Source organism: Polypterus senegalus, chromosome 1, assembly GCF_016835505.1.
Source record: "Polypterus senegalus isolate Bchr_013 chromosome 1, ASM1683550v1, whole genome shotgun sequence".
Classification (NCBI taxonomy): Eukaryota; Metazoa; Chordata; class Cladistia; order Polypteriformes; family Polypteridae; genus Polypterus; species Polypterus senegalus.
Window position 1 is genome coordinate 76,418,667 of NC_053154.1, and position 20,143 is coordinate 76,438,809.

The 20,143-nt window shown below is 36.2% G+C and overlaps 1 protein-coding gene across 6 annotated transcripts in view; it reads left to right on the plus strand.

Annotated features, from left to right (window-relative positions):
* The window catches only part of mef2d (myocyte enhancer factor 2d), a 254,463-nt gene that overhangs the window by 97,967 nt on the left and 136,353 nt on the right, over positions 1-20,143 (plus strand). For 5 of the 6 annotated variants that reach the window (XM_039751104.1, XM_039751129.1, XM_039751074.1 and 2 more), the window contains exon 2: positions 1,236-1,348. The exons of the other annotated variant lie outside the window; for it this stretch is intronic. The gene's annotated coding sequence lies outside the window, so the exon portion shown is untranslated. The remainder of the gene's footprint in view (positions 1-1,235; positions 1,349-20,143) is intronic. 6 annotated transcript variants of the gene reach the window in all.

Genomic DNA, 20,143 nt, shown 5'->3' on the forward strand with positions numbered 1-20,143 from the left:
AGTTGCCCCACACTTTGTCAGTGGTTCTACGATTGGCTATTGACTCTTTGAGGGAGTTTGAAGCTGCCTTGCATCTGTAGTGTAGCAAGTTTTTTGTTTAATGTTCCTCTTAACTTGTTTTTTTATTTCTTCCTTGATTTTTTTTTATAAACACACTATTGTTGTATATTTGGCATCATTCCTTTCATTTAATTTGTATTTGAAAAGTCTCTATTTGAGATCACCTCATTATCTACCTGGAGGTCATAGAGGGACATCATGTTTTTTACTATATCATAATACATTTTTCTTAACAGTAGCAATGCTTTTACTAAATGTCCACATTATTTTTTAAAATTGTTTAGCTTGTGGCATCACGTAATAAACATAAACCTAACCATAAACTTACATGTGATGTCATATTTTAAAACTGTCATGAATGTCTTTGTACTGTTAATAGTTACAAACTTAACTTGGTCAAATTATTGTGTTTCTTTCCCTATGACATAGCCTTGCAACTAATTAAAAAGAAAAGCACATAGTATATCCCTTTTAAAAGCATTCTGGGAAATTATTAAATAAATTGTAACTGTATGAATTCCAATAAAAGACAAAAAGTTAATGCTGTTTTTTTTAAGTAAAACTATCAATATCAAGGGCAAAAGGCTACCCTTATCCTTCCTAATATTAGATTGAGTAATACAAGCCTGTGATATAGGGGCATCCTTGTTTCAGTTTTTGACTTGGTGGGGCATAGACCTTTTTAATTGAAATGTCAAAGCCAGTTACATATATTTTCCCATAAAGCTAAGCTAAAAAACCTCTGCATGGATAATTACTCTTTACTCCTCCATGCTATCTCTCCATAAGTATCTGTAAATATCTAATTAAAGAGGCTTGATGGCCAGAATGGTCTTCTCTCGTTTGTCAAATTTCTTATGTTCTTATGTAAATACACTGGAATACTTTCACATGTCTCTTTGTTTGTATGTAGACACCCTGACAATATATTTTAGTTCATATAATTGTTGTTACTTGCTTTTAATATAGAAAATCTGGCAAATTTCAAATTAATTCAACACTTTTTTCTTTATTAGCATTATTTAGATATGTATTAAATGCCTGTATTAAGCCTCTGTGTTATTGCATAGAAATTACGTATTTTCATTATGTAGGTAAAATAAAAAAAATGAAAAATTACACTGAGGTAGTTAATGATCTGTGTTAACATGGGATCTGTCTTCTTTTGTTTTTAGTAAGAAATGGCTCCTATACATCCAGAGGAATAATTAAAGGAAGCTGCAGTTTAGAACCCTTATAATTACCTTGAGCAACACTACCCACAGTTTCATGTACTAGAACTTCAGAGGTATTTTTTTTCTAAATTTTGTTTTTAGTATTTAATATAGGTTATAAAATTACACAGATCCACAATTATTTTCTTATTTAAATGTAAAAAATATACATTTAACTGATAACTTGTTTTTAGAAAAGTAATTTAGATATTAAAAAATTAATCTGTTTTCTTACATTTTCAGAAGTCACTGGTAGCATTATTATACTTTCTTCTTAAGTTATCTGTCATTTTTCTATCCTCTTCAAACAAGTCCCTCCATCGCATATACTCTGTAACCAGCTGGTACTTTCACTTCTGCATTTTGGGATTACAGTAGGGGAAGTTTATCAGTCAATCTGAAACTTTCAGCTAACGGACTTTAGGGTGGGTTTAATGAAAGTCTGTTTGAACCCCTACCTACAAAGCCACAGAAATTTCACAATGTTCAGCTGTGGACAACCAAACATATATTGCTGTTATTTTCTGTCTGTTTTTGACCACATTGGCTACTCAAGTAGAAACCCAAAATGCGTCTAAAAAACTCCACTCTGTTGTGTGTATTGTGTTGTTTTTCTGAATTACTTTTTAGTTGCTGAAAATTATTTTTCACTGTTTTTTGAATATGTGATGACAGTGATAATTTGTCATATGGAAACCAAATAATATTAATGCAATTTTTACTTGTTGATAGTAAATAAAATGCAGTTAATTTTCCACACCGAAAGGTCTGATCTTGCAGTGGTTAGCAATGCTATCTCATATCTAGAGGGACACAGTTTCAACTCCTGCCTGGTATCTGTATGGTGTTAGCATGATGTCCCATGATCATATCATGGATTTCCTTAGGGTACTCCAGTTTCTTTCCATAACTCAAATATATTATAGCCTAGCATGAGTAAATGAGAGTTTGTATGGCTGGGTGCACTATTCTAAGCTAGACTGGTTTTTGCCTTAAAACTACCCCAGCTTCCTGCAACCTTATAAAAGGAAAAAGCCAGCTCATAATATGAACGTGTAACTGTACTGTATATGCATCATGAAAATTAACATAAAATGTATAGGTTTATATTGGAATTTATGTTTAGAAATATATTCATTAGATTATCAAACTAATCCCAGTGAGACATGCTATTTTAAAGTACACTGTTGTAACTGATGTAAAATAAAACAGTTTGACTAGACAAATTATTTAAGATTTAACATTATGTGATCTTTATTGGAGTAAGTTTTTTTTTACTTTGCCGCATTGTCTATTACATGAATTGATTTAAGACATTTTTTTACCATTGTTGACGTGAAACAATCTTTTGTCACCACATACAAATCCTTTTTTATAGTTCAATTACCATGTTTAAGTATGCATACATGCTCCATGTTTGCCAGTATAAGGCAATAGAAATCTAAAACTTCATAAATGGGTGCTGTAGTGAAAACACCAACTCTGTTGGTTTTACTCTTTCCTAACTTTCTGAGTTGGAATACTTTAAAGGATGCAAAATAATATTTATATATATATTTTAATTACATCTCTTACATTGCTCAAAAATAAATCAATTTATAATTTTTATACTTATTAGAGCATTTGTGGAACATCAAAAATAAATAGAAATTTTACAAATAAACAATCTCTATATAAAGAGATAATATGTCTGTCTGTTCCATGTCCATAACAGGGCAGAAATGTCTGAACAAGAAAGGGAAAATAACTACAAAGAAAGAGGGATGTAATGGCTAGAGCGTCCAATGAAAAAATGCAACAAGACATACAAAGAAAAAGGGATGTTAGGTTTATCAGGTGAACAGAGATTCATACATGCACAACATGATCAAAATATACTTAGTATTGTACCATTAAGACTATTTTAATAAATGGATGTTTCACTATGCTAGTTTAATTCATAATGCAGGAAAGACAATGAACTCTGATATCTTGTAAACTCTGTTCTAGCTTTTATTATTATCTGTTAATTAATTAAACATGTTTTGAAGATTAAATAGAATAGTTTTTATTTAAAAAATTATTGAAATGAAATATATACAAAGGGAATTGCATTAGAGAAACTGAAAATAGAGAAAAAGGTATTAAAAAGAAAATATGTGACTCACAATATAAATATTCATTATAGTCACCTGACAGAACCCAAATGTGCATTTATTTTGACACCTTTTTTGGTCTTTGCATAACAGGGTCTGAATACTTAGGACCATGTGATATTTCAGTTTTTCTTTTTTAATAAATCTGCAACAATTTCAAAAATTCTTTTTATTGTGTGTCAATATGGGGTGCTGTGTGTACATTAATAAGGAAGAAAATTAATTTAAATGATTTTAGCAAATGGCTGCAATATAACAAAGAGTGAAAAATTGAAGGGGGTCTGAATACTTTCCGTACCCACTGTATACACACACACACACACACACACATATATATACATATACATATTTACATATATATACATATCTACACATATATATCTATATACATACATATCTACATATATATATATATACATACATACATATATATACATATATACATATATATATATATATATATATAAAAGAATGTGTGTATATATGTGTGTGTGTGTGTGTGTGTATGTATGTATGTATGTATATATATATATATATATATATATAGTAAAAGCTATATAGCCCCGACCCGCACAGACCACGAGAGGCACGTGTACAAAACACACAGGCTTTATTTTTTCTTCAGCTGTGTGACACGTCTTCCCCATGCCACACAGCCCAAACACAGTCCCAAAGCACAAAACAAAACAAACCAAACCACAATTCTCCACCTCGCTCCACCACTTCTCCCAGACAAGCTTTGTCTCCTTCCTCCCAGCTCTGGCTCACTGAGTGGTGGTGGCTGGGCCCTTTTATAACCCACCCGGAAGCGTTCCAGGTGATTAACCACCTGGTCCTGATTGCACTTCCGGGTGGGGCTGAAAGCTCGTCCAGCCGGGCTGTGGGAAGCAGGCAGCTCCCCCTAGCGGCCACGCCGGGCCCCAACCAAGCTGTGGAGGACTCCATCTCCCATTGAGCCCTGCGGGCGGTTGGGGAGTCACCGTCGGCCAGGGAGGCTGCCACCAAGCGTCCCGGGGGAGGTATTGGACTGCCCATGGCGGCTCCCCCGGAACACAAGTAGCAGGGGCGTCTCTGCCGGGCATGGGACTAATAAAAGGCAAAGCCCTCACTCACTCACTCACTCACTCACTCACTCACTCATCACTAATTCTCCAACTTCCCGTGTAGGTAGAAGGCTGAAATTTGGCAGGCTCATTCCTTACAGCTTACTTACAAAAGTTGGGCAGGTTTCATTTCAAATTCTACGCCTAATGGTCATAACTGGAAGGTATTTTTCTCCATTAACTGTAATGGAGTTGAGCTGGAATGACGTGGGGGGGCGGAGTTTTGTGTGACATCATCACGCCTCCCACGTAATCACGTGAACTGACTGTCAATGCAGTGCGTAGAAAACCAGGAAGACCTCCAAAAAGCGCTTAAGAAAACATGCATTTTATAATTGAGAAGGCAGCGAAACAATAAGAAGTGAGCGAGTGACATATACTACCATATTCATGAGTGTTGCCAGCTCGGAAAGAAAGCAAGGTGTAAACCTAAATTTTAAATTAAGTTCATAGACAGGCTACCGCTGGCGTTTCACATACCCACATGTAATGCGGGATACAAGTTTAATGAGAAGACGCAGGATATAAGCGAGAGTTTTGATCACTTTGTAACTAAGTTAAAATTGTAGGTGAAGGGTGTGCTTATGCAAATTCCGCGAGACTGTGTTTGTGGGGGATTGACAGTTAAGGCGGGTGGGGGAGTCACGTCATCATCTCCCCTCCCACCTCATTTTGCTCTGAGCTGAGCTCCGCGGCTAACGCTGTCTTCCGAAGCAACTTCGTCAGACTGCCACCAAATACTCACAGAAAAATCCACAAGTTAATACACACGCTGTCTCTAGAGTTTATCCACACTGAATCCTCCAGGCACTACTTACAAAAGGTCACATTGACAATCGTGTTACGTTATTTTTAAAATCTTTCCTTTTCTTAGCACAAGCACAGCTGAGAAGCTTCATGCATGTGCTCCATAACGCGTTAAAAAATAATGCATTTAATCACACTTTGCATTACAATCAAAGGGGAACTTCTGTCAATGCATGATTTCCTGGTACACGATTACATTGATCAGCGCATTCCGATTAATTTTACCCTCGCACCACCTTGGTTTGAGAAGAAGTATAAAAAAATATGAGGTTAACACAGAAAAACAGATCACCAATTCAAGCTTTATGAATAATCGATTCACCATCAATAATTGTTTTGGTAAAGCCATCCTCCATCAATTTTATAATTTTTCCGCCACTAGCCATGATTAAATGAGCGGTAAAAAGTAAGAGCAAAGCGAGGTGACTTATTTAGGCAGGCATATATATGACAGCAACACTCATGACAATGTCAATCATGTTACGTTATTATTAAAATGTTTCCTTTTCTTTTCATTACTTCTTTAACACACTACTTCTCGCTGCGGGCGCGGTATTTTGCTATATATATAATATATGAATGACCTCCAAAGAGCTGAGACTTTTGATATCATGAGCGTGTCTGCAAAACTGGGGTCTCCTGCCCAGCAAAGTCGAGCAGCCAGCGCAGCGCGCATAGCTGTGCCGGCCTTTGAGACGCTGACTGCGCTTCTGCCTTAAGTCAAAGTGAGCACTTTTAATTTTTTTTATCCTCCCCCTGCGCTATAACCCAGACAAGTGCAAACACGGGATCCCTTTTCTACACCACGGCAAAATAATATTAAGGCGATTCACACTTTCTTTTGCACGTATACGATTATCAGGTCCTCACCTCAAATTATGAAGACACGCACATGAGTGCAGGACTGACAGTGCCATCACAGCCGATTAATGGCGGGGCGTCTCACCAGTCTACACAAGACCCACCGCGACTGTCCCCAAAAGGCGATCATAACGTCAGCGAACACATCTCTCTATACTATATAAAAGAAAAGGCAACTTTCCTTTCTTTACACCTTTTTCGTTTTATCCCAAACCAAAGCCTTTCTCTCTTAACACTGCAGAGGACACAAAACTAATTTTCTTTAAATGCCGGTAAGGCACATTACCAGATGCACAAATTTGAGCGTTCACATAGAAAATGTAATTTCAATGTACCTGTACTTCTTAAAACGTTAATGTTTTACTGTTTAATAACTTATAGACTATAATTTATTATTTTTCCCTTGCACTCAGTGACCAAACCTATACACACACATATAGACACATACAAACATACACACAAGTATATGTATGTGTATATATATACACACACACATACATACATACATACATAAATACACACATATATATAATTTGTGTGTGTGTATGTATGTATGTGTGTGTATATATGATGTAGATAGGTATGTATGTATATATATATATATATATATGTGTGTATGTATGTGTGTGTTTGTGTGTGTGTGTGTGTGTGTGTATATATGACAGCAGCAATCCAAGCTGTGAGAAAACAGTAAAAGGAGGCGTGTCAGGCGTGTGGTACATTTTCTGATGCAGCTGCGAAACAACCGTGGCGCTGCGCCAAATACACAAAACAATTACTCTGACAATCATGTTACATTATTTTTAAAATGTTTCCTTTTCTTTTCATAACTTCTTTAACACATGACATCGCTGTGAAGCTGGTATTTTGCTATATATATATATATATATATATCACAGCGACACTCATAACAGTGACAAAACAATTACATTGACAATCATGTTACGTTATTTTCGAAATGTTTCCTTTTCTTTCTCTTTTCTTCTTTAACACACTACTTCTCCGCTGCCAAGCGCGGGTATATATATATATAGATAGATAGATATATATATATATAGATAGATATGAGAACAACACTCATATCAATGACAAAACAATTACATTAACAACCATGTTACGTTATTTTAAAATTTTTCCTTTTCTTTTCGTACCTTCTTTAACACACTACTTCTCCGCTGCTGCGCTGGTATTCTCTAGTATATATATATATATATATATATATATATATATATATATATATATATATATATATATATATAGTGGAACTTGACCCGGAGACGGACATCGTTGTTCACCCAACACACGTTTATTTACAATGATTATATTTACAAATAAGTTCAGTGCACGTCCCAGTGCCTATAGCACCGATCCCCCAAAGTCCAGGCCTCATAGTCCAAATGCTTTTCCAGCCTGGCTCCTTATATAGGAACCTGGATGGGCTCCAGCTGCTTCCCGGCATTCCTCCACAGAAACGCCCCAGTGTGCTGGAAGTGCCGGCTGCGCACCCGGAAGCCCTTCGGGTGTCCCTGCTCCTCTTCCCCCCAGCACTTCCTGGTGTGGCGGAAGTGCTGAGGTCCAGGGTTGTTCAGGCACTGGGGCGCCACCTGGTGGTGGCCACGGGCCCCTACAGGGTTGGGCTTCCAAGCCCTCTACCTGTGGCCCCCAATATAATCAGGGCGGTCGCCCCCTCGCGGTCTGGAGGAGGTTCAAGCCCTCCTCCGGTCCTCCCGGCCGTCCCGGCTGGGTTTCACCCCCAGCCACCTGCGACAATATATATATATATATATATATATATATATATATATATATAGCAAAATACCTGCGCTTCGCAACGGAGAAGTAGTGTGTTAAAGAAGTTATGAAAAAGAAAAGGGAATATTTTAAAAATAATGTCAGTGTCATTGTTTTGTGACTGTTATGAGTGTTGCTGTCATTAAGGATTTGATTATCATTATTTTTTTCAATTATATATCTGTATATATATATATATATCTATATATATATATATATACTGTATATATAGCGAAATACTCATGCTTCGAAGTGGAGAAGTAGTGAGTTAAAGAAGTTATGAAAAAGAAAAGGGAACATTTAAAAAGTAATGTAACATTATTGTCAGTGTAATTGTTTTGTGACTGTTAGGTGTGTTGCTGTCATCAAGGATTGATTATCATTATTTCTTTCAATCAGGTTCGTATTTCGAGGATGTGTTGTGTTCAAGTTACATTCCGTGTTTGTCAACCGTTGTAAAGATAACAGGTTTCATTCATTGATTCCTTTCTTACTGCATCAATAAACAGCTTGTCTTCCTCTTTATCTGAGACGTCACACACTGCATGCACTTGTTTTTTTTCACTGTCTTCCTTTAGCTGGACATTGACTTTTTCCACTGTGTGCTTTGTTTCCGCAGTAGCTGCACTTCTGAATATGCCTGTATGCGTCACTCGCTTCATATTCTTTTGCTGACTTCTCAATTGTGTAATGTGTTTTTTGTTCACCGCTCTTTGGAGCTGTTGCTTTTTGTCTGCGTACTGCGTACATAGTCAGTTCACATGAGCCACTCGGAGTACATGCATCGATGGTTCTCAGCTGTGCTTGTGCCATCTTGTGCGATGTTGCGATGTCCACGGCTCTATTTAATGTTAGCTCAGCCTTCACCAGCAATTTTAACTTTGTTAAAGCAATTTTAACTTTGTTACAAAGTGACCCAAGTCTCGTTTATACCCTACGTCTTGTCATTAAACTTGTATCTCGTGAATATCGTATTCGTCATAGGCATGGCAAACGCCAGCGGCAGCCTGTCTATGAACTTAATTTAAACTTAAGGTTTACACCGTGCTTTGTTTCCGCAGTAGCTGCACTTATGAATATGCTTGTATGCGTCACTCGCTTCATATTCTTTTGCTGCCTTCTCAATTGTGTAATGCGTTTTTTGAACAGGTTTCATTCATCGAAGTGATCACTACCCAAATCGGTACTCGTGAATCTAAGATGTTTAACAGGCATTCCCGGTATTAAGTTGTGGATTTGTCTGGGAATATTTAGCGGCAGCGTTTCTATGAACGTAATTTAAACTTAAGCTTTACACCTTGCTTTCCTATTGATTTGTGTACAAAGGCTTGTTCAGCGTCAGAGGATTTCCGCAGTAGCTGCACTTATGAATATGCTAAGCACAGTCTTTCACCCGCGAATATTTACCTTATATGGGCAGGCGCTCAATTCTACGCTTAACCGTCATAACTGGAACCTCCTTTCGTCCATATATATGGCCATAGCCAGCAGCTCGGTCGTCGTGGGATGCGGAGTTGCGTCCCGCATCATCATGCCTCCCACGGCGACCGAGCTGCTGGCTATGGCCATATATATGGACAAAAGGAGGTTCCAGTTATGACCGTTACGCGTAGAATTTGAAATGAAACCTGCCTAACTTTTGTAAGTAAGCTATAAGGAATGAGCCTGCCAAATTTCAGCCTTCCACCTACACGGGAAGTTGGAGAATTAATGATGAGTCAGTCACTGAGGGCTTTGCCTTTTATTAGTATAGATTTCAAAAACAAATTATATCACCTTTCTATATAGTCACCTTTGTGATGCAATTTCCGCAGCGTCGTACCAATTTTTAGTGCCCAATTACTACTACTCCCACCTTCACCATTTCCAACGAAAATATAAAAGTGCATAAACCTTTTGAACGACCCTCATATTTTGGGATCCTGAGAGGTAACCACAAAATCACAGGTTTGTTTTCTAGATTATGACACTGAAATTGAGCAAGGCACTTTATCTCCTTTATGGCATATGGGCATATGATAACAATACCAATACTTCTTGATAATATGGTCATCTTTGATATAGTAAATTAATTTATTTTTACTTCTTAGATTTTCAAAATATCTAAAAAGGATATATTACTGCATTCTGACCTAATAAAATAATTGAAAAAAAAATGCACACATTATAATTACAGAAAATATTGCATTTGAAAAAGGAGCATTATATTTTTATAAGTCATGTCAGATAAATTTTAATGTTCAATGAGTTTTATCTGGCAAGTAAATCTCACAGAAAGCATATTAAGTACATCTTTTGGTACAAGCAATGAATAGTGTATTGCAAACTATGTGGTGTATTAGCACAGACCTTATTTAAATGTTACAATAGGCTAATATGCCTAAAATGTAGATCTATTTAAATTTTACTTTATTAATTTATCTCATTTTTTTAATAGCTCTGAATCACTATAAAAAATGAAGTTTTATTAACTTTTACACATTCATTTTTTTCTTTTTCAAAGTTAAGCAAATATGCTTTTATATATATATGATGTTCAAAATATAAATATACAGTATATGCACTGCATATATAACATATAACAGTATTTCTGGTATGTCCGGAAATAAAGGCATCCTTCCATTTATCCATTTACTAACTATCTTTAAGCTGACTGGTTACCAATGCTTATTTCAGCAGTTAGTTTTGATGCAACAGAGTATTTCTCTTACCAAATGATTGTATTTAATAATAAAATATAAATGCAGGTTATTTAAAAACAGTTGGAATGTTAACAGGTATAATATCAAGGTAACATTAGCATTTGACAAAAATAAATTGTATTCTCAGTTACCACTATGTGTACTGCAGTACTGCAGTAGATTTCCTTTTAGTACTTACTAGCCTTCCCCCGCAGCGCTGCCCGTGTGGCAGTGAAACAGGAGAAACTTAAAAAATCAATAAACAAAAAAGGTATCGCTAGCTCAGCGGAGGAAAAATACACTCCAAAACGCAGAGGTAAACCGACTCCCCATTCATGACGTCACGTTTCCCCCTCCCCTCAGCCTGCAGCCTCTGTCTCAGATTAGTGCAAATATATTGCTCCTGCAAGTGAACTATGATTCTTAGCATGATGAGAGAAGCTGCAAAATCAACCACAATGTTCAAGCAAATAATAGCAAAAAATATGATCTAAAACCGTTAAGTAGTTCTCTTGTGGAAAGTGGACAGACAGACAGACAGATATACAGACAGACATTGGATTTTATATATACAGAGATGAAAAGAAGATCCAAAGTCTTGATTGGCGAGGAGGTTCAGTACTGAGCTGTTTGGAAAAAGTTGATTAAGTACATTGACCGCTCATAGGACTGGGGAAAGATGAAAAGGAAAAAGAAGAAGTTGTATGTAGTCCCCTTTTAAAATCTGCAGATGTGAATTTTATTGCAAAGCAGTGCTTGAAGTAGATATACATAAGTCCTGTTACACTGTGTGTTACTTTGATATATTAACATGAAGAACGAGGAGCGCACACATTTATGTGTTTGAAAAGGTTATGTGGCTTCTCCATTAGAAACTCAAGCACCTCTATATAAGACCAACATTTCTTTCTTGAAGTTAGCAGGATTACGATGGGAGAGTTGGGTGTTGGGGAGCATCCACTTATTATTTAAAGCACCACAATCGAAGAGCTGGTGTGGTAGCGGGGGTGGTTAGGAGGTCAGTTTTCAATGCTGCAATTTGAGGTCACCAGAGTGGAAAGGAGAGCCATTATACATTGAAGAGTGCTGGTAGTCAACAGCAAAAAAGAGCATTTTCTAACCATTGTTCTTTGCATCATCCTTGAACTTTGCCAAACTTCTATTTCCATTTCACAACGTGATCATGTAACTTTTTTCTTATTCAGGACGTTTTCCCGCCTTTTTTGCATCCTTCATTTGCATAAAACACCCACTCAACACAGTGCAGAACATGCAAGTTACCATAATATTAATTAATATCAACAAATAAAATGTGTCTGATAATTTTCTTTTTTCTATAACATTACCAAATTTCAATCTAATCTGTCAGGGCATTTTTGAGATTTTGGAGTATTTTGTTTTTCTTTTCTAAGCAAAGGGTTTTTACACCTAAATAATGAATATCTGCTGGAGAAAATGTACCATCCCACCAAATTTCATATTTTTAACTAAATGGGAAATATTGCTTTTTATTGATGAGTGAGTGATTCACATATATAAATAGACTAGCAAAATACCCATGCTTCGCGCAGAGAAGTAGTATGTTAAAGAAGTTATGAAAAAGAAAAGGAAACATTTTAAAAATAACGTAACGTGATTGTCAATGTAATAGTTTTGTCATTGTTATGAGTGTTGCTGTCATCAAGGATTTGTTGTGTTCAAGTTCTATTCCATGTTTGTCAACCATTGTAAAAATAACAGGTTTCATTCATCGATGTGTTCAAATCGGTACTTGTGAATCTAAGATGTTTAACAGGCATTCCCGGTATTAAGTTGTGGATTTGCCTGCGAATATTTAATGGTAGCGTGTCTATGAACGTAATTTAAAAAATAAGCTTTACACCTTGCTTTCCTATTGATATGTGTACAAAAGCTTGTTCAGCGTCAGAGGGTTTCCGCAGTAGCTGCACTTATGAATATGCTAACCACAGTCCTTCACCCGCGAATATTTACCTTATATGGGCAGGCACTCAATTACGTGGGAGGCGTGATGATGTGGGACTCAACTCCGCCTCACACAGTGACTGAGCTGGAGGCTATGGCCGTATATAGTATATGGATGAAAGTAGGTTCCAGTTATGACCGGTACGCATAGAATTTTGAAATGAAACCTACTTAACTTTTGTAAGTAAGCTGTAAGGTATGAGCCAAACAAATTTCAGCCTTCCTCCTACACGGGAAGTTGGAGAATTAGTGATGAGTCAGTCAGTCAGTCAATCAGTCAGTGAGGGCTTTGCCTTTTATTAGTATAGACTAGCAAAATACCCGCGCTTCGCAGCGGAGAAGTAGTGTGTTAAAGAAGTTATGAAAAAGAAAAGGAAACATTTTAAAAATAACGTAACATGATTGTCAATGTAATAGTTTTGTCACTGTTATGAGTGTTGCTGTCATATATATATTTATTTATATATATACACACACACATATAAACATATATACATATACAAATATCTACATATACACATATCTACATACATACAGATAAATATACATATATATACACACATACATATATATATATACTAGCAGAATACCAGCATGAGAGAAGTAGTGTGTTAAAGAAGGTACGAAAAAGAAAAGGAAAAATTTAAAAAATAACGTAACATGATTGTTAATGTAATTGTTTTGTCATTGATATGAGTGTTGTTCTCATATCTATCTATATATATATATATATATATATATATATATGTTGTTCTCATATCTATCTATATATATATATATCTCTATCTATCTATCTATATATATATATATATATATATATATATATATACCAGCTTGGCAGCGAGAAGTAGTGTGTTAAAGAAGGAAAGAGAAAGAAAAGGAAACATTTTAAAAATAATGTAACATGATTGTCAAAGTAATTGTTTTGTGTATTTGGCGGCAGCATCACAACGTTGTTTTCGTCTAGCTGTATCAGAAAATGTATCACGACGTCTGACACGCCTCCTTTTTACTGTTTTCTCACAGCTTGGATTGCTGCTGTCATATATACACACACACACACACATACATATATATATACATATATATACACATACATATCTTCATATCTACATATCTATATACATATCTACATATACACACATATATATATATACATACCTATCTACATCATATATACACACACATACATACACACACACAAATTATATATATGTGTGTATGTATGTATGTGTGTGTGTGTATATATATATATATATATATATATATATATATATATATATATATATATATATACATACATACATATATATACACATACATATACTTGTGTGTATGTTTGTATGTGTCTATATGTGTGTGTATAGCTTTGGTCACTGAGTGCAAGGGAAAAATAATAAAATATAGTCTAGAAGTTATTAAACAGTAAAACATTAACGTTTTAAGAAGTACAGGTACACTGATCACTACTGGAGTGGTTGGGTAAACTACATTTTAAAGACTGTGTAACACAACAGGTAAGTAACTAACAGCAGCTAAAATGTATATGGATCATCTCTCGGTAGTTGATCCCTTTTGAAAGGCGCTACACACGGCTGTGGTATAGAAATTACATTTTCTATGTGAACGTTCAAATTTGTGCATCTGGTAATGTGCCTTACCGGCATTTAAAGAAAATTAGTTTTGTGTCCTCTGCAGTGTTAAGAGAGAAAGGCTTTGGTTTTGGATAAAACGAAAAAAGGTGTAAAGAAAAGAAAGTTGCCTTTTTCTTTTATATAGTATAGAGAGATGTGTTCGCTGACGTTATGATCGCCTTTTGGGGACAGTCGCGTGGGTCTTGTGTAGACTGGTGAGACGTCCCGCCATTAATTGGCTGTGATGGCACTGTCAGTCCTCCACTGTGTGCGTGTCTTCATAATCCGAGGTGAGGACCTCATAATCGTATACGCAAAAGAAAGTGTGAATCGCCTTAATATTATTTTGCCGTGGTGTAGAAAAGGGGTCCCGTGTTTGCACTTGTCTGGGCTATAGCGCAGGGGGAGGATGAAAAAAATTAAAAGTGCTCACTTTGACTTAAGGCAGAAGCGCAGTCAGCGTATCAAAGGCCGGAACAGCTATGCACGCGCACTGGCTGCTCGACTTTTGCAGGTCAGGAGACCACAGTTTTTGCAGACACGTTCATGATATCAAAAGTCTCAGCTCTTTGGAGGTCATTCATATATTATATGATATATATATATATAAAATACCCGCCTCAGGGAGAAGTAGTGTGTTAAAGAAGTAATGAAAAAGAAAAGGAAACATTTTAATAATAACGTAACATGATTGACATTGTCATGAGTGTTGCTGTCATATATATGCCTGCCTAAATAAGTCACCCTCGCTTTGCTCTTACTTTATTTACCGTTCATTTAATCATGGCTAATGGCGGAAAAATTATAAAATGGAAGGAGGATGGCTTTACCAAAACAATTATTGATGGCGAATCGATTATTCATAAAGCTTGAATTGGTGATCTGTTTTTCTGTGTTAACCTCATATTTTTTCATACTTCTTCTCAAACTAAGGTGGTGCGAGAGTAAAATGAATCGGGATGCGCTGATCAATGTAATCGGTGTACCAGGAAATCATGCATTGACAAAGCTCCCCTTTGCTTGTAATGCAAAGTGTGATTAAATGCATTATTTTTTAACGCGTTATGGAGCACATGCATCGAAGCTTCTCAGATTTTAAAAATAACGTAACACGATTGTCAATGTAACCTTTTGGAAGTAGTGCCTGGAGGATTCAGTGTGGAGAATCTCTAGAGACAGTGTGTGTATTAACTTGTGGATTTTTCTGTGAGTATTTGGTGGCAGTCTGACGAAGTTGCTTCGGAAGACCGTGTTAGCTGTGGAGCTCAGCTCGGAGCATATTCTTTTCCTACCTTGTCAATTGTGTAATGCGTTTTTTGAACAGGTTTGATGCATGGAAGTGATCACTCGTACTGCGTTCAGTTAGTTCACATGAGCTGCTCTCTTGTGTGATGTTGCGATGTCCACGGCTTTGTTTAATGTTAGCTAAGACCCGGAACTTAAAAGTTTCTCACTACAGCAATTTTAACTCCATTACAAAGTGATTCAAAGTCTCGTTTATACCTTGTGTCTTCTTATTAAACTTGTATCTCGCGAATAAAGTATTCGACGAAGGCATGACAAATGGCAGCGGGAGCGTGTCCATCAACTTAATTTAAACTTACTGTCTACACCATGCTTTATTTCCCCAGTAGCTGCACTTATGAATAAGCTTGTATGCATTTTTCTTCAGCGCTGTTTGGAGCTCTTCCGTGTTTTCTACGTACTGCGTTCACAGTCAGTTCACATGATTATATGGGAGGCGTGATGATGTGACACGCAACTCCGCCCTTCCACGGCCATCGAGCTAAAGTCCATTACAGTATATGGAGAAAATAGGTTCCAGTTATGACCATTACGCGTAGAATTTCGAAATGAAACCTGCCCAACTTTTGGAAGTAAGCTGTAAGGAATGAGACTGCCAAATTTCAGCCTTCTACCTACACGGGAAGTTGGAGAATTAGTGATGAGTGAGTGAGTCAGTCAGTCAGTGAGGGCTTTGCCTTTTATTAGTATAGATCATATATTGTATATAATAGACAAGTGGCTTTATTTATGGCAATTTGGCAGTCCAAACTTTAGTATATAATGGAGTTACATTTTACTGCAATTATGGCAAAGGTCATAACAAAAACAATTCAGAATGCCAAAGAGGAACATAATTTGGGTGGAACACTTTTCCACAGTCTCATATTTTCCAAGAGGTTTTAGTCTTGTACATTTTAGTTAGACCATATTAACTGCATTAACAAGCCTTTGATATCATTTTTATGTAGGTATATTAGCTACAAGTCACAAATATGTTCATCATAATTTTAGCAAACTAAAATACTACTGTATTCTACATATGTATATGTAATGCTTGAAGTAATGTTGAAATCTACACCTAAACCAATACCCCTAAAAAGGCATACATTTTCCATATAGATGTCAGTATTTCATACATTGTAAATCTGCATCACAAATGAAAAATATTCAGTGCAACTATAAAAAAATTATTTTTCTGAATTATAAAATTTATTTTTTTTACCTACCTTGACAATATATAGGAATTTTTTTTTTCCCTGCCCTCATGGTGTGGCCTATTTAATGTGATGTTTTAGTATTATTGGCAGCTCTCAGTATTTCCATGTTTCTTTTTTCCTCAGTCTTCATATGGAAAGTTAAATAAATTACACCAAGTCATTTGCATTTCAAGTCACTGTACCTTTTGTAATTCCAAATACATTATTTTAATATATGGATGTTATGTTTAGCATTTTTTTGTTTTCAGTTACCATTGTAAGTCTAATAATCTGTATGAATTAGTTACGTATTCTATAAAAAGTCAAAATCTGGTAAAGACAACATAAAATGTGAACTTCATTGCTCCCTTGCATACGTAGGCAAATGGTGGCCTGTCTAACTACCTGACCTCTGATTTTATTTTATTATGTACATAGAAATGGGAGTTTTTTATTTGCTCAGGGCAGCATGGTATCACACTGGTACTGCTACCTGATAAATCCAAAAACTCTGTTTTGAGCATGTGCCCTAGTCATTGTACCATTCTCTCTGTGTTTTTGCGTCCTTTTTCTCTTGTTGCAGGTGATTTCTTCTGACATCCCAAAAAACATCTGTTTTGTCAATTTTCTATTCCAAAGTAACACTGTATTAGTTCTATCCGTGTGTGATTGGGTCCTTCAATGTCATTTCAGGGTCTGAACACTACTTTGCATTTGTGATAGGCTTTGCACCACTGATTGGACTGAAAGGATTTAAAAATGTTATGTTTAAATGTTTATTATGTTTTAAATTGTTTATTATGTCACATTCACCATTTTACCTATGTGTATACTTTGTCACTCAGGTTAGGTTAAGTAGTGATTCCAACTGGCCCTATGTGAATCTTTGTGAGTGTTCGTGTATGCGTGAGTGAACCTTTTTCAGAGCAGGTTTCTAAATTGCACCTTTACTGTTAGGATACACTCCAGCCCGGTGAATACCTAGTTGTATATAAAAATGTTTTTGAGAATGTTATGTAGTGTTATATGTATAGTGACATTTTACTTGTGCTCAAGCAACAGCAACATGGCATTTTTTTAATAAATGCTTCCTCCCAAAAATAACAGATGCTGTTGGTCGGAATACATTTGAGTAAAATAATGTTAGACGTCAAAATATATGCAATATCATGTGGTGCAAAAAATAAGTTGTAAGCATGTACTCAGCAAAGGGTCTTCCTGGATCATTCTTACTTGAAATGTTCAAATGCCTGTCGAAAAGCTGGCTCTATTGTTAGCACCTACATATGTGCAAGCACCACCAGGCTCCTTACAGTAGATTTCTTCAGAAAATATGTGTGAATATGTGTGAACATCATTCCTTAACCTCCTCATTGTAACTTGGGCTTGGAATTCTATGTAAAAACAGTTATTCTTTAGTTACACACAGGGTGATGTGTGATCCGCTTTATATAGGGTGGTCCAGATCTAATTATGCAATTTTCATTATGTTATAACTTATTAAGTTTATTACATAGAAAATCACCCAAAAAATTCCGGACCATCGACAAGTGTGCGAACTGACGACAGGAAGAATCGTCTTCGCGGCGAACTGAAATCGTCCCTGCATAAATCAAAGTCATCCAGACGATCTGGATCTGCATAATTAGATCTGGACCACCCTGTAATGTTAAGTGTAAAAAATTCTCGGGACATTATTATGCTGCCATCTAGTGGATAAAAATAGCCTCATTCTGCTAGAAATCATGAATATCTGTATGCATTCTGTCAGTTTATGGTAGCTCATCAATATTCATTAGGGGTGGAGCTTTATACCTGAAAAATAATGGCAAACACTGAAACTGAACCTTTGCTTGAATCATGGAATAGTGGAAGCTTTGGCATGGACAGTAGAACTGAAACCTGTTTGGCAGATTCTAGCAGGTGATGTTTGCGTTAGGTCCTCATTGCTGCTTAAAGAATAAACCTGGTCTAAAGATGTCTGATGATCATGATTATTAACAGTTTGTCGATGGTAGTCTGGTGGAGAAAATAGTTGTTGAAATGAACAGAAAAGTCACCAAATAAACCGTTTGTTTGTTGCAGTCACTGGCAGCCTGTCACTCCAAATGACATGTGGGTGCTTTATTACTGTACTGTTACTACAAGGCATAGTGAGTAAACCAGTCAGGGCTTATCCACAAACTGGTGGTTGCACCCATTTTTGGCTAAGTTATGAATAAGTGTCATTTTTCACTCATTATGAAATAATGATCCTGTAAAATGTACAAACTGTGGGATGTGTATCAGGTGATCATCAAATATATGCAGAAGGTGTATGTTCCTGATTGTGACATAAGTATTGATGAAAGTCTCATGGGTTACAAGGTAAGGATGTTGTGGATACAGTACATCACATCAAAACTGGCGAGATTCAGTGTCAAGTTCTACTTGTTGTGCAAGTCAAGTTCTGGGTACATCTGGAATTTAAGACTTTACACCGGTAGAGGAACCAAGTGGGGCAGCAAGTACTATCAATACAGTGTCCCTGCATCATCTGTGCTGTCGCTGCTGAACCGTTTGCTTGATCAAGGTTACTGTAAAATGGTGGACAATTTCTGTACCTCACCTGAACTGCTTGAGATTGTACTAAAAAAAAGAAAAAAAGAAAGTGATGCATACTGTACTGTACAACTAAACTGTTGCTTTATGCCTGGAAACTCCAGTCATGTTAATGTGTCAAGCTGCAAGCATGGTGCAGTAACACCTGTGTGGCACAAAGGCAAAGTGTTTGCAATCAAGTTGAAGGACAAGAAAGATATCTGGCGTATAAAAACTGTTCATACTACAGCAACTGTTGGTCTGTTTGCTCGAACAGTGGCCGTGTGCACTGGTAACTTTTTGAAAACACTTTACAGAAAAGCACATGTATTACATCAGTGTCAGTACAGAAGCAAACACTAGACATTCCTTTCCTACTGTGATTATGTTGACATTTTGGTATTTATATGTTGTTTTATAGTGAGAAGTCAAGCAAAATTACACCTTTTATTGGCTAACTAATAAGATTACAATATGCAAGCTTTTTAGGGAACTCAGGCCCCTTCTTCAGGCAAGATGTAAACTTGATTACAAACTTGATTAATGTCTTTGACATTGCAGCAGAAAATGTGGAATTACATGAGTCTTTTACCTGGGACTTATGGAATTCAGATGGATAGGATCATTACTCAGGTTCGAATTCAAATATATTGATATGTATACATAGTATAATGTAATTATTATTTGTTTGATTTTTCACAGACTAGTGACTGTATGCAATTAATATAGTGAACAAGGACAATTTCATCTACGTTTCTGAGGAGCTTAGGTTTGGAATGAGGATTATTAAGTAACTGTTTAAAGATTCAGA